The sequence below is a fragment of the Mytilus galloprovincialis genome, chromosome 7 (genome assembly GCF_965363235.1).
Source record: "Mytilus galloprovincialis chromosome 7, xbMytGall1.hap1.1, whole genome shotgun sequence".
NCBI classification, from domain to species: Eukaryota; Metazoa; Mollusca; class Bivalvia; order Mytilida; family Mytilidae; genus Mytilus; species Mytilus galloprovincialis.
The window spans coordinates 47962541-47978206 of NC_134844.1; the positions used below are offsets into that span (position 1 = coordinate 47962541).

General features: G+C 32.6%; 1 long non-coding RNA gene across 1 annotated transcript; it reads right to left on the reverse strand.

The window, feature by feature from the left end:
* Positions 1-309: 309 nt before the first annotated feature.
* LOC143083149 (uncharacterized) lies at positions 310-8405 on the reverse strand. Its single transcript, XR_012980565.1, has 4 exons — positions 8146-8405; positions 7464-7536; positions 1260-6720; positions 310-839 (listed from the first exon to the last, which is right to left on the reverse strand). It is a non-coding gene; the product is annotated as an uncharacterized LOC143083149 (long non-coding RNA).
* Between the last annotated feature and the right edge of the window lie 7261 nt (positions 8406-15666).

The window sequence follows — 15666 nt, forward strand, 5'->3', positions numbered from 1 at the left end:
GACTCATGAATTTACAGAATTTACAACTTTTTATCCAATTATTATTTTTCAATAAAGCAATTACTATACATGTAATACATTTGAAAAGAGATTTTGATTAATTTAAAATTAAATCATCCGGGCTGTAAATAATTTTTTTTTTAAATTCCATAAAATTGAAGAAAATCAAATTTATTTCCTAAAAAAACAAAACACCATTAACAAGTTTTAAGTACTTTTGAATTTAAAAAAAAATTCATTTAAAATGTTCTTCACACACTTAAAAAACCCAGAAAGAAAATCTTATATTTTTATTCTTGATACACTCTGTTTTATCATTTACTTTTTATTCTTGTAAAGAGCATAATTTTTTTTTACAGACACACAACCATATTCAAAGAGTTGTTTCTCGTTCCTTTCTAAATAGAAAAGGCATATTCAAAGAGTTGTATCTTGTTCCTTTCTAAATAGAAAAGGCAACGGGAAAAAAGGGGGAGGGGAGTTAGTTATTTACATTACAATACTAAAATTTCTATGATACATGGAGCAAACACATATGTTAATACAGCATGTATTCCGATTTTTTTTTACATAGTTACAAGTTCTATATGATCATGTTTTGGGTCACTTTTCAGTTCTACATTTCTGCAACTTAACATTATATATGACTTCTATGAAATTTGAATATATTCTGGACACAATCATCAGTATTTCTGGTACACATCAAAATCGTATAAGTTTCTGTATCAATTGCACAAGTTGAAGTTGCCCACAATAAAGTCCTCCAAAATAGTGTTTTATGAATACAGTATGTGTTTTCTGTTTAATTGTGGTCTTGATCTTGGTTAGATTTCATCTTCCTGTAGATTGAAAAAATATATTTTAGATACGTTAAGAGTGAAAATTAATAAAAAAAATTCACATAAAAATTCAGTCAAATTGAATAAATAAATTTACTTTTTTGTAAGAGAAAACACTCCCATTTCGTTTATTATTTTGTTCACAATTCCAGCAATTAGTTTTCTTTTTTAATTAACATTTTTCATTTTTCATTTTGGGACACTTAATGGGTTTCTATGCGGCATCGGTTTTTGCTCAATGTTGAAGGCTGTACTACAACATTAAGCTGTTTCATGCCATTTTGGTCTCTGATGGAGAGTTGATTGTCTCATTGGCAATCATACCACAACTTTTTATTTGTATATATACGGATTTATCTGAATGCATAATTTATCATGACAATACCAGTTTAAAAAAATGTTAACTTTAGTTTTACTTACACAGGAGTAGACATTATAGGCCTTCTCTTTCGTCTGTTGTTTTTTACTGGTGTTCCCGCTATTCTTTTCCTTTTAGTACATGAAGATGCCTCATCCATTTTACCCTTCAGTACTTTTTCATCTATGCATAGTTGGTCCTCAATTTTTTCAATGCGTGCATCTTTTCCAAAGTGATAATGGACATTTCCACTAGCATCTTTCCTTAAGCAACCATCCTTTTGGAAATCTGGCAAAACTGCATCATGCTTCCAAGTTGTTAACAAGTAGGCAATTTGACAATTGATCAATTTTAAAACTTGCTTCAGTGCAGATTTTGGTGGCATCCAAAGTTTAGGGTGTCGAATTGGTTTTCCAGGAGGTTTAATTGAAATTTGCCGTACTTCGTCTAAACTAAGCAGTTCTGAATTGATGTTTTGAGGGCAATATAATCGTTTGACAATTTCCAAATACAGGTCCTCGCTCAAAATTCCTGTTGGCTTCTCTGATGCAGGCTCATTTGATAAATGCACTAAATTTTGTAATGCTCCTGGAGTATCAATTATAACTGATAACCACTTTTCATGAGATATACCTTGATATTTTGGAATAAAGTCATTTCCTCCTAAACATAATGAAATAGCAATTGTGCATATGCTTTTCCTAGAAAATCTTGATTCCAGCAATTCAATAATACCAGTTATATCATACAGTTCTGACTTTTGCTTCTGAAGGAGAACATACACCTTGTTTTTGAAGGAGCCTGATTCATCTCTTGGCCAAAAAAGTGACAAACTAAAAAGATGAATGACAATGCTATCAATGTCTGCTGATGTTACGACGGATACAATGGCATCATTTACTAGAAGTTCATTTTTCATATCATCAAGCCAGTCTACTTGGGACATTTCAGCTTCACCTTTCCTCTGTTTTATATGATGCAGAAGTTGCTGCTGAAGAAAACCATCTACTTTAGAAAATGTTCCACGGATAGGAGTTGAGTACGATTTATATGGGCATGAACAGTCCCCTTCTGTATGAAGACATGAAGTATTAAGCACAAGCTCACTGTCAATATCTACAATAATATCACTTTTAATATCCAGATTTTGAAGGTTTCTAGCTAGGTAATTGCTAATGAGTCTTTTTCCAAGTTCTGTTTGTATAAGAGCAGACTTCGACATTTTGTCATCAGACAATATTCTGGACTCTAATTTCAGATGGGATATGGAGGTTGCAGAGGTTTTTTGACGCTTAACTCTGGTAGCTGCCTTAAAATCATCAGGTGTGAAGCTGTATTTTTCTTCGCAAATTACAATGCGGTTCATATTTGGAAAATGTGATGGTTTTAAAAGTCTTCCTATAACTCCTTTTGTGACATGACTTAAATATTCCTCTCCAGATGTTGCCTTGGTTTTAAATTTCACTCCTGCAAATTCAACTGTAGCCTTAGTAATGCTTTGTCGGATAGCCAGTGGAACTTCATTGATATCTAGAAAAACTAGGCCTCTGTTTGCTAATAATACATCAAGTTGACTGTAATCTGTGTAAGGAATGCAATGTGATATTACTTTTTTCAGTGCTTTCTTTATACCAGTTGATTTTTGGAGGGAAGCTTTAGAACAATCGGGTTTTACTACAGCCTGGCAGGTGTTCATATCAGAACTGATGCAATCTGCAATTGTATTTTGCTTCTTAACATGGGCCACACGTTTTGCCTCTTTCTTCTGATCTTCTGTCATGATTTTGGATTTGATAGTTGACCTTCTCAATGTAACTCCTTTGGCTGCTTTTAATCTCTGAATTAAATTTTTTGAACCCTCCACTGTTTCTATTCCAGGCAGGTCTTCATTGGACATTTCAAAAATCTTCTGTTGACAGGCGTATTTTTTAACCAAAAATCTTCCAGCTTCATATGAGTTTTTGTCTAATAAGGATTCAGGTAATGCTGGCTGTGTCGGATTGTACACATTTCTTGGTGTACTGTCTGGTTTTAAACTCAGCGCTCCTACACGTGTTATAAGTTTAGCAACTGGAATTATAAACTTTAGGTCTTTTGATGATATGTCGAAATTCAAATTTGGTGATAAGTTGTAAACTGATTTTTCTCCATCATCTGTTTTATTTTGCTGGGAAAGGACTGTCTCATTTACATCAGATTTATTGAGTTCTTGTCTAAATTGTTGTACATCTGTAAAATGGTCCACTATGGACATTCGTGGTATTACAGCATCTATAGTAGATCGTGGACGAAATCCTTTAACAGCATCTAGGTGATCCATTTCCCTTTGTGCATCTAATGCAAAATTAACGTTGCTGTTTTTATGTGGTGTCGTAAATAAACATTGCTTCATATTGGTATGGAAGACTCCAGATGTGTAATGAACGTGCAACAAATCTACACAAAATGATGCATAGGAAGAAGCACCATTTAGAAAGGCAAATGGAAGTGATGATTTGACACAACCAAGAAGTAAATTATAGCCATCTATACCTCCAATACGTTCGGCAATGCTAATCCCTAAAATTTCTGTACAGTGTTTTAGCAAATCTTCATGTAGTGCAAATGTTGCGTTGTCTCTCCCTTTCTCCATAAACTTGTCAAGTTTGCTATACCATTTCTTATGCAGTAAGGACATATCATTGAGCTCAAAATCTTTCAGAAATTCCATGGTTTCAGGTTTATCAAGGTGTTGCATAAAGGAAATGAGGAAAGCCAAATTTAATGCCAGTGTTAATCGTTTGATATTTTTTGCTGCTGCTTCAATATTAATAACTGAGGTCACATCTGTTAGGTCGGAGTCATTGTCTGAATCTTTCATGTACTTTAAAAGATGAAGTACTCCAGCATCTTTGTAAGCTGTGAAAAGGTTGGTTATTTTAGATTTTTTGAGGTGCAACACTGGAAATTCTGGTAAAAACTGTTTAAAGATCTTATCTGTTCTGATTAACTGAAGAAGATTTTTTGCAATTTTATGATCTGGTGCAAACAGTATTCTTTCTTTATACTCCTTTCCTGGATATCTTCCTAACTTTGTTAAGATATCTAACAAAATATCTTTTAAGTGGTTGATATCATCATCTCTTCCTTGTGCAGGCGTTGGGTGTCTGCAGAGTAGTGGTGGTACTTCAAATTTGTTAAATGTTGTTCGTGTTAATACGTTATTCACCGGCACTGTTCCATCGTTTGTATTTGTGGACATATTTTCAATTAGGTTCTCTATGGGTGTTTCATCCTGGTCTTCTGTTAACTCCTGTGGATGTTCTTCAGTGGAAATATCCAATGGCTGTATACCTTCAAAAAAATCTTCTTCTTCTATGATGTCATCAAGGAATTCATCACTTTCATCCAAATTATCCAGGTTAATACCATTCTGATCGTCTGGTTCATCTTCATCAACATAATCATCCAGTTTCATAGATCGCATTGAAGTGTCTATGTCAGCTAACCATGTTGCTTCCATTGATATGTCAAGATTTCCCAGTTCCTTTGAAATGTCCAGTATATTTTCATCTTCAATATCCTGATTAAATATATCTGTACATTCTGATATAAGGGTCTTTAAAGCAGGAACAAGTAGTCCGATCCCTAATCTTGTTTGTACATCTAATATTTGAAGTGCTTCTTTTTCCTTGTCTTCATATTCCAATAAAAGTTTGCATTGGTCTTTTCCAAGTTTGATTTGCTGCATACAATTACAGTTGACAAGTAGATCGCAGTCTTGTTGGTGCCAAGATTTAATTATGTACGACTGTTTAGGAAGTCCTTTTATAGTGATGGGAAGAGTACATATCTGACTTGTTCTGTTTTTACCTGGATCAGGATCAGCATGAATACTCCATCGTACTAAGTTATCTAAGTAGACAATATTATAGCAGTCTCTCATGCATACCTCCATTTTTGAAACTTCACCCTGTGGATCTTTATGTTCTAATGGATAGTGCTTCAGATAGGCATCGTAATATCTTTTGTCAAGGTCAGAACGTGCCTGTAACCATCTTGTAGCTGACTTTAGACTTTTAGTTATCCCACTTTGTGTTGTGACATCAAATACTGTTGAGATTGAGTGGTAGTTGACAATTAGTTCTTCAGTGTTCATTTGTTGTAGTATTCCATGGTATTTTCTATTAGAGATGTTAAATCCGGAGTCCAGTAGACAGTACAGTTTTCCTATTCTTGTGAATAAGTAGCCTTCACTGCAGTCAGATCTTCGCAATGTGTCCTTGTTGATAAAAAGATTGCCAAATATTGTTTGCAACTCTAATGGAACTTCCAAGTACCATTCTTTTAGGAGGTCAAAGTGCTTCCAATCCAGAGGTTTAAAGATGTGAGATGAAATGTTCTGAAAACAGTATTCACAGTAAACTTTGTTGTCATCGTCTTGATGTTTGAGTGTTTTCGGTTCTAGTAAGTCAATATAATCTTCATCATATTCGTGTAAAACATGAACAATCTTGTTCCCTAGCTTCCCCGAAAAATAGTCATCTCTCAAATGAAACTTGTGGTAGTTGTCATTTGTACATTGTTTACAACTATATTCATTCAAAGTGTTTTCCTCAAGAAAGATAATTTCTGGTACAACAACACCATGTGTTTTATTTAAATCTGAACGAACTAGTGTAGCTTGTTCCTCTAGCGACCCAAAGTCAGCTGCAGCTTTACATTCAACAAATGCATGAACGCCATTGGTATGGTTGATACATTGTGATGGCAGACACTCTGTTACAGTTACAGTGGGTTTCTCCTTGAATATATATTCCTGGTATTTTTCGACAGATTGTCGAAGACCATTGTATGTGTGGATTATATTGTTCAGTTTGACTGTTTCTCCATTTATTATCTCAGAAGCCTCTTTTCTCTGCTCATTTTCTGTGATAAATTCGGAAATGTCTCGATTAACATGCTGCCCAATTTCACAAATCTTTTTAAGCCTGTTTAGAAAAGCAGATTTTCTTGAGAAGGTTTCTTCAAAGTCTAATATTTCTGGATTTTTCCTACTAAACTGGTACTCAAATCTACATATTTTTTCCCATTCATTCTCACTAAAGTTCGCCTTGTAATTGATGTGAAGTGTTTGCAAATTATTTTCATTTAGGGCTATTTTACCAAATGGCTGTAAAAAGTTTACATTTGCAATATCTCTGTAAAGTTCCAGTATAGATTTTGGACTGTCATCTGTCTTTCCACAAAGGACTTTTGAAATTTCTGCAGCAATATTTTGGCAGATAGCATAGTCATTTATATGATTAAAAATGTACACTATAACACCCTGAAATGTCACAAACGTGTTGGCATCTACAGTTCTTAATTCTTTCTTTTTGGATAGTTCTAATTTCAGGTTATCTATTCTGATGGCTTTATCTCTTTCTGTTACATGTTTTCTAAGAAACCTAACTAGTTCTTCAACTTTTAGCACTGTTTCACTGTTTTCTTCTACAAATGGTAGTGTTTTTAACTTTGGTACTTTCATTGGCATTTTATGATCTGAAATAAAAACACTTTTTCTCTTAATGATGGGGAATCATGAATGACCTATGTAATATTGAATTGTATGTTGACATTTAGATGGAAGTTTATTTTAAGTATTTTTCTCTTACACGTATGTCACATACCCATACCTGTCTTTCTACCAATCAACTTGGGCTTGACTTAAGTTCATGGGTAGAAGGTCCTCTTAGTTTACGTTTGTATAAGAAGCTACATGTTTTAATGTCTTTCTCCCTTCAAGCACGCAGCTAAGGAGAAAGAGAAAATACATTTTGACTTAATTTCCATTATAAGTGTGGCTCAGTATATTAGTCTTGTACAAGTTCAGATTCATATTCATGTCACATTAACATATTTTTGTTTATATGAATGTAGTATTTGCCACTGGACGTTACAGGTGTTTTTGTCTTGATAAGCATGTAGTATTTGCCACTGGACGTTTAACATGTATTTGTCTTTATATACATGTAGTATTTGCCACTGGACATTAAACATGTATTTGTCTTTATATGCATGTAGTATTTGCCACTGGACCTTAAACATTTTTTGTCTTTATATGCATATTATATTTGCCACTGGACATTAAACACCAATTCATCATCATTATCAGTCTTTCTATTACGACAAAAACTAAATGGAAGTATAGGGCCACAAATAAAGGTTGGTTAAATTGATTGATTATGTTGGTGGCTTTTCAAAATTCGTAATATACTTTTACAAAGTCTCTATTCAATACATACCTGTTTATCCAAAGTTCTGTTGAAATTCACTTTTGCATTCACATCTCTTCATATCTGTCTATATCTTTATGGTCTATGAAAAACATATGAATTAATGTATAATTTGATAAATAAATAAATTTTTTTAAAGTTATTTCCATATTATTTGTGTTCAAAACATCTATACCATTTTTGTCATATTTTACGTAGGCACTTGAGACCAGGACAATTGTTTTTTAGACTCCCCCCCCCCTTTTTTCCCAAATCTGTATTTTTTATTATTTTATATCAAATAATTTAGCATTTTCGATTTTGTACCAACTTCTACAAATAATTCGTTCTTTTTACTATTCATTTCAAGTTAACTATCTATAGCGGTCACTGATATATTCGATATAATATATAAAAGGGGGAGACTAAAATATTGTCCAGTCCCCAAGTACCTATGATATTTTATGAAAAATGAAAATAAATGAAGGCAAGTAACCTTTATTCTCTCAAATATGAATTTGTACATATTTTTTTTCCCAATACAGTCTTTGGAGTTAAAAAACTGTTTTTTTAATTAAAAGTTTTTAAAATGAATTGAAATAAAATTCTTAAATATCAATAAGTATAACTTTATATAAAAAAAAGCTACAGAGAAACAGAACATTACATTTTTCAAAAAGTTAGTTGTAAGAATAATTTATATAAAACTTACCTTTAAATAATCTAAGTCTGTCTGGAATACATGTACACTTGTCTTTCTTGAAAGTTTCTTTTTTATGATGTACACATTTATTTTATTTGTGGTCAATGGTCAATGGTCTGATTACCATAGTTACAGATAAGAGTTTTATACCAAGTCATAGACTTTCAAATCTCACCAGCAGGGGTGCTGATAAGAGGTTGTAATGGGTTGAGGGATTAATTAACATCAATAAGTTGTTGCAACCTGATATCTCCTAAATATTAGGATGGAATCTGGCGTTTGTCCTATAACTGCATTCTTATTACGCGTACCAGTACTCATGCATAACGTGCCTTATTAACAAACAACATAAGTCGGTAGGACTTTCTTGTAGATTGTATCGTTATTCAACTCACTTTGTTTTGCAAATATAAACTGGAAATACATGTAAACATTAAATACAATCATTCCATGCATACACAGAATATAGATGACCTATTGCTCTAAAAATAAATGTAACAGACCAAACCATGGAAATTCTATATTGACCAATGAACCATGAAAATGAAATCACAGTCAGACGAACCTTGCAAGACAGACATGTACACCATAACATTAGTCCATGCATCGAATATAGTAGTCCTTTTGCTTAAATTATCCATGAAACAAGATTTACAAGGAAAACTAAACTTTGACTAATGAACCACAAAAGTGACGTGAAGGTCGGATTATACCTGCAAGACAGAAACATATACCTTACCATCATTCCATACACCAAATACAGTTGACCTATAATAGTTTAAAGATTAAGAAAAATAGACCACAACACAAAAACTTATCATTAAGCATACTGAACCATTAAAATGAGGGCAAAGTCAAATGAAATCTGCTAGACATGTACATCGAAAAACCTTACCATACACCAAATAGAGTCGACCTTGTGATTGCATACCATATTAGAAAAACTGACCAAAACACAAAAAAAATAAAATATTTAGCAATGAACCGTGAAAATTAGATCAAGGTCAAGTAAAACTTGCCAGACTTACTAGTACGTACATCGTAAAATATTTCCATACACCAAACATAGTTGACACATTGCATTTAGTATTAGAAATAAAACAGGCCAAACCACAAAACCATAACGTTGACCACTGATGCCAAGATTGGATGACACCTGTCCGTTGGACGTGTACACCTTACAATAATTGCATACACCAAATACAGTAGACCTATTGCTTATAGTATCTGAGATTATTATTTGACTACGAAAACTTAACCTTGTTCACTGATCTATGACATGAGGTCGAGGTCGAGTGAATACTGTCTGACATGTAGGCATTAGGACATTGCAATGTACGCGCATACCAAATATAGTAATCATATTACTCATAATACGAGAAAAATTAACATTACAAACAAATCTTAAAATAATATGCTTAACCAATAAAAAGTAATTTAAATGTTGTAATTGGAACACAAAATTGTATTAGGATTACAGGCCATCTATAACAAGAACTACATGTATCTTTAAAAAAGATATCCGACGTATTAAATTTAAATTTGAGTATATGTTTAAAACTATCATTTCGATAACCTTCAGAAGCACATAGATACCATTTAAATAACGTTTTCTCTGTTTGTGTTCAGTATTCTCGGTCCTCGTATCTTTCTGTTTACATTCACCAAAACCCCGCGTAATTTTCTCACATACGTATATAGGTGCGTTCTAAAAGACATGTGCGTTCGTACGACAAAATTTACATTAAAAATTATATAATTGTCCCGAATAAACAGCTGTCACGGATGCAAAGAAATATTGGAGAAACAATTATTTTATCTTTGTAAGATCTAGTACAAATATTTATAGTTTTTCACTTGCTTTCCATCACGATATAATTAACGAGACGTTTTTTCAAACACAACCAAATCACCCACCATGACAGCATTTTGTCCAATCACAGAAAGGATTTTCGAGCATGCGTATTCTGTTGCCATAGTTAAGCGTCCTTAAGTTCAAAGGGCACAAAATGAAACTATACCGACTACGTCGGAAAAAGTACGGATCTATGAAAATGTCTTGCAAGGTTGTCCGGTAACATGATTTGACGCTGCCACAAGCGTAATACGTCAGGGACGGTATGAACCGCATTCGTCAATTCATTCCTCTGCTTACTGTAAATTTCCCGCTTTTAACAAAACGAATTTGTGCACATATTACAAAAAATGCACACCAATAAGACCATCAAAATAAAAGTAAGAAAACTTAAGTATCATAACCATACGTATTGTCTCTTTTGCCACCGCTAGATTAAACTAATATTCGATGTGGTTTGAATATATGATGCAAAACTATTCCCCAAACACCACAAACTTTATGACATTAAATTAAATATCCTATGTCAATTATAAAATCACATTGGACTGGAATCACACGGCATTTATACTTTTATGTAATACTTTGCACTTACCCAACAAAAACAACTTGAAAAAAGTGCTCGTAAATTTCCAATTTAATGTAATATTTCTGTTACACCAAATGGTAGCAATATTTGACGTTGCGTCACATATTTTCACTATAAAAAACATAGATTGTCTGTTGCTTCGTGTCCAGTGGCAAATATTTCATGCATTTTAAGGACAACATTAACACAGATTTGTTGACTCTAGGTAAAGTAAAGTGTTGATTCTTGTTTTAATATCGAAAAAAAACTTGTGTTATTGTATTAACATACCATAAGCGTTTGTACTTTTCAAAAAATGTAACACTACATCTGTTGGGTATTCTATATTTTCATAAGCTTTGACAGTCTTTGGTGTATATTTTTCGTCTTTCATGCCGCTAGAATTTGTTTTGGATATGTCTTCCTTGTATAGACTATATCTTTTGTGTAATTCCGAATCAATGTATGGCCCTGTTATCTGTGGATTTTTGTTCAACCTCAAATTACGGTGTTCTTTACCGCCAGGTAATGCAAAATGTATACCATTTAAATAAACCATTGTATCCAACAGCTTTGGGGGATTATCCGACCCTATGACTGTTCTCTCCCACAAAATATTTTCCTCAAGACTTGAAATTGGTTCTGCCTTTCTTCGACTCGCGGCACCTAACCCCTCTGCGGATCTTTTTTTCATCATAGAGTCCAGTACTTTGCGACACTTGACATAAGTAGGTTGGGTTAGAAGATTTACGGATGGATCACTCAATCTTATTTGTCCTTGTATAACCACAAACAACTGGTACAAGGACACTGATGGGTAGTCATTTCCATCGGTCTTTTTAGCTTCAGCCAGGAAATACTGCAATGCTGTGTCTCTTATACATGGTTCCATTTCAGTAATACTCTATAATTGCTTCGACTGGCAATGGGATGGGTAAAGTGTCGCTAATTGGGCGAGCCCTCCTCTCCTTTTGCCAATCACTGAAAACGTTATATCCCCATTTATAATGACATCGCGTCGATTGAGGAATTGCTGACTCTATTAAATTCGAAATTTCTTCAGGGGTCACGGGTAGTTTATGTCTATACTCTGGACCATTTGCATCCCAACGATTTGAGGTTGAATCAGTTTCTAAAATTGAAAAAAAATAAATACAATTTTATAGGTTCTCAAGTCTTCATATTTTGATCAATTGTTTCCTCTTGTCTTTACTTTTCTGATTTCAATTCATGCAGTTATTCCAATACTCGTATTGTATGAATGTAGGACAGTGTTAGAAAGTCACAGGACAAAAAGTCACAATTCATTATTTTGATTATTTTCTTTTAACAAAAAACGCTTATTTCTATTCTTGAACTATTGTATATAAACCAACTTTGTAAACAAAAAATATCAAAAACATATCAAAGATGATCAAATAATTGTTAAAAAAACAAAATGTCAAACTGGTTTGGCACTTAAATGGCTTCATGGTGCCAAGAAATCTTTCTTTTGCATGATTAAAATTAAATAAATTTTTATTTTTTTAAATAAAATGACACATTTATTAAACTTCAATATGAGTATATGTATTAAAAAGAAAATATTCAAAAGACATTTCTCTTATATATATAAACAGTTGTCAACAGATTATTTATGACTTTTTGTCCTACCAAATTTGTGACTTTATGTCCGTTTACCTTTTGTAAACTCCTTCCCATTGGCGGATCTAGCCTCTTTTTTTTTTGAAGATCAATGAATTTGAATGGGTACATGTGGTTGGAACCCCCTTTATCCTGGGTTGGGACCCCCTTTTTAAAATGGCTGATCCGCCCATGCTTCCAGACCCTCATTGTAAACCCCTTCCAGACCCGCATGAGATAGAAGCAGAGACTAAATAAATGTCAGCAACTTACATTGTATGTTTACTGTACGATGTTTAACAATTGACAAACATATCAAATATTTGTACCTAATAGCAAGGTTGAAAGGCCTATACATGACAAAATGAAATTTTAAATAAGATTTAGCATAATAAAAACCTGCAGAATGTTGTATGACATACATGTAGGAAGTAAAGTTTAAAAGTAAGACAAATAGATGTTGTATAATAGGCTCTACAAATTCAAATTTCTTTTCAACTCTAAAATATTTTTTTTTTTTAATTTAGAATGCCAAAAGAGGAAAAGATGTAGTATGTTAACAAAAGGAGTTAAAAAGAAAGGTAATCCTCTACCATGGACGACTGTTGGTACCATTATGGAGGAGATATCTGTTGCCGTTTCAATCCACACTGAAGATGAAAAGGATCATCCAACTATGACACATCTCTGGTCGAGTTTGTTCGTTCTGAGGAAATTTCTATTATTTCAGAAGAAGACAAAGGAGAACTCTTGTTAGATGAACATTCAGATCACACTTATGCAGCAAAAGAACAGCCATTTGAGAATGAAAAAATATGTACGCTTGAATTTGATCGTCATGCTGATGTTTTTCTTGCACCACTGGAAGGCACAGAGCAACTGATTACACAAGAAATTGAGATATTTGCAGTGAATGAGACATACAATGAACATGAAGAACCTTGCCTTTCTCCCTTTCAGACTTTATGCAATTTACATACATATATCCCTAGCTGTACAGATACCGAAATTTGCATATAGTTGAACTGTACCAGATCAGTTGCAGGGAAATTAGCATGAAGCTCTCAGTTATCATTGACAGTAACATTATAAGTGAATGTTTGATAATAAAAATATTATTTATACCTGGAATGATTTTTGTTCACTTATATCTTGGTTTAATTATTGAAAAAGGATGGAATCATATGTAGTGATAGTCTAGATATCTTGAATACATAAATACATGTTAGTCTAGATATCTTGTATACATAAATACATGTTCTGATTTTCAATCTGACTGGTCTTTTTCATTTCAGAATAATGGGATGCATGTCGGTGTTTCTTTACAGATGTAATTTGGTTTATCCAAAAGCCACACCAAATTAATTGGTTTATAGGTTTTATAGATGTGCTTACTGTGGGAAAAAAATAACAAAAAAAAAAAACCAAACAAGAATATTAAATTATACGGCTTGTGATAATGGTGAAATCTTTTATCATGGCTTTATATTATGCTTGTGTCTTTCCTAAGTAAGAAGCATGTAATTATCTTGTGGTTTGTTTGTTGTATATCATATTTGGATTTTTTGGTACATAAATCGGGCTGTTACTTTTCTTGTTTGAATTGTTAAACCTTTTTCATAAATATACCTTGTGTAGTTTACAATGCAGTATGAAATGTACACTAAGAGCCTTATGGTTACCTAAAGTTGTTAATGTCTGTGTCATTTGGTTTCTTGTGGAGAGTTAAATATTATATTGCATATACTGTACAGAAAAGAAATGTCATACACTCGCACATCAATATATAAAAAATATGAAATACTTTCCACTGGACGTTAGGCAACCATCAATTAAATCAGCCTGATCAACAACAAAGGTAGACACATTTTCGTGCAGTTTGTATAAAATAAAAGAAAAAGGTTTTAACTTACAAATCAAGTCAAATAGTTGTAAAACTATTTACACATGTGCATGTCTGTTTCAAAACTAAAAGGAGATTTTAACGTCCAAAAGTTAAAAAAAAAAAAGAAGAAGGGAAACATGTACATTTCGAAACATTTAGATATCAATATGGCATTAAAACTGGTGTATGCTTTGAAGTTAACTTGCCAAGTTAACAGAAGTATATTGTATAACATAGTAAACATTTTCTTCTTACAAAAATTGTTACATGAAAAGGCAGCAATACCTGCTGCTGTGAGTTTTTATCGTATATTTAGCAGTTCCTTGCACTTAAAATTCCGTTTAATCTCTTTATATTCGAGGTCAAAAGTAAGACTTATATTGCCTTTTTTCTATTAAATGATCATTAAATGTAAGTCCTATATACACAATCCGTTAAAAGGAGAAATCATAAATTTACCGACAATCATAAAAAACAACTCACTGCAAGCTCATAATGTAAATTTTGAAAAATAAACACTTAAAAACCAATTTACCGACAATCATAAAAAAAAAATTAATACAAGCCCAATTAATAATGAACTTACATTTTTTTTCTACACATTTATTAATTTTATATTTGGTAAATAATTTAAGTTATTTTTTTAAAGTTACACCAAGGCACAAACATAGAGTTTCGGCACGTAACAACATGTGAAGGAATGAATTTATCAATTATATCTTTACCCTTTTTAAGATTAGCTATGTTTAAGCATTTTAACAATTTTATCTGTATAGATTTCTAGGATTTAGTGCTTGTTCAAAATAAAACGGAATTATCTTGCCGGAAATCCCAGTTCCACCTCATCGTTGGTGAGCAGGGTAAATAATTGAACAAATTATAAATAAATAAGTATTATTACCTGTATTTTACCTGGGTTTACCTGTCAAAAAAATGCGCGCAATTGCAATCAAAAGCTGCGCGCAAACGTAATGATTTTTGCGCGCAAATGTAGTGGTAATGCGCGCAAACGTAATGCACCGCTTTTTAACAGGCTGTGATTTACCTGACCATCGAATAATTCAAGTCTAATATACATGTCACACTGTGAAATTATGTCTCAGAGACAGGTGTATATAGAAACCCATTATGAAACTATCAAATAAAATAAACTCTGAATTTATTAAGTGCTAATTATTAAATATCGATTATATTTTTAATTCAATATCAAATTATGTCTCTTTTTCAATAATACAAATCAAAATTAAAATGACATTGAAATAAATAATTATGTATGAACTCAAATTATTTAATTAATTATGTTAAATTTAACACTGAAACAGTTAATTTATGATTAAACATTCACCCTTACTTCGAGTACTTTTAATACTTTGATAATGACTCTATTACCCAAAGAGATCTCGCGAGGTTTAAATCTGGCCGTGTGATATTACGGGATTTCGCCGAGTTGCCAATCTCTTGTATTATATGTCTCTGGTGATATCATATGTCATGAAAATCGCATTTTAACTAGTTTTTAGTTCAAAGTTGTTTATAACAGTTTACTGAGGTTTGCAGAGAACCATCTAATATTGATTTTGAAATGTATTTTATTCTTGA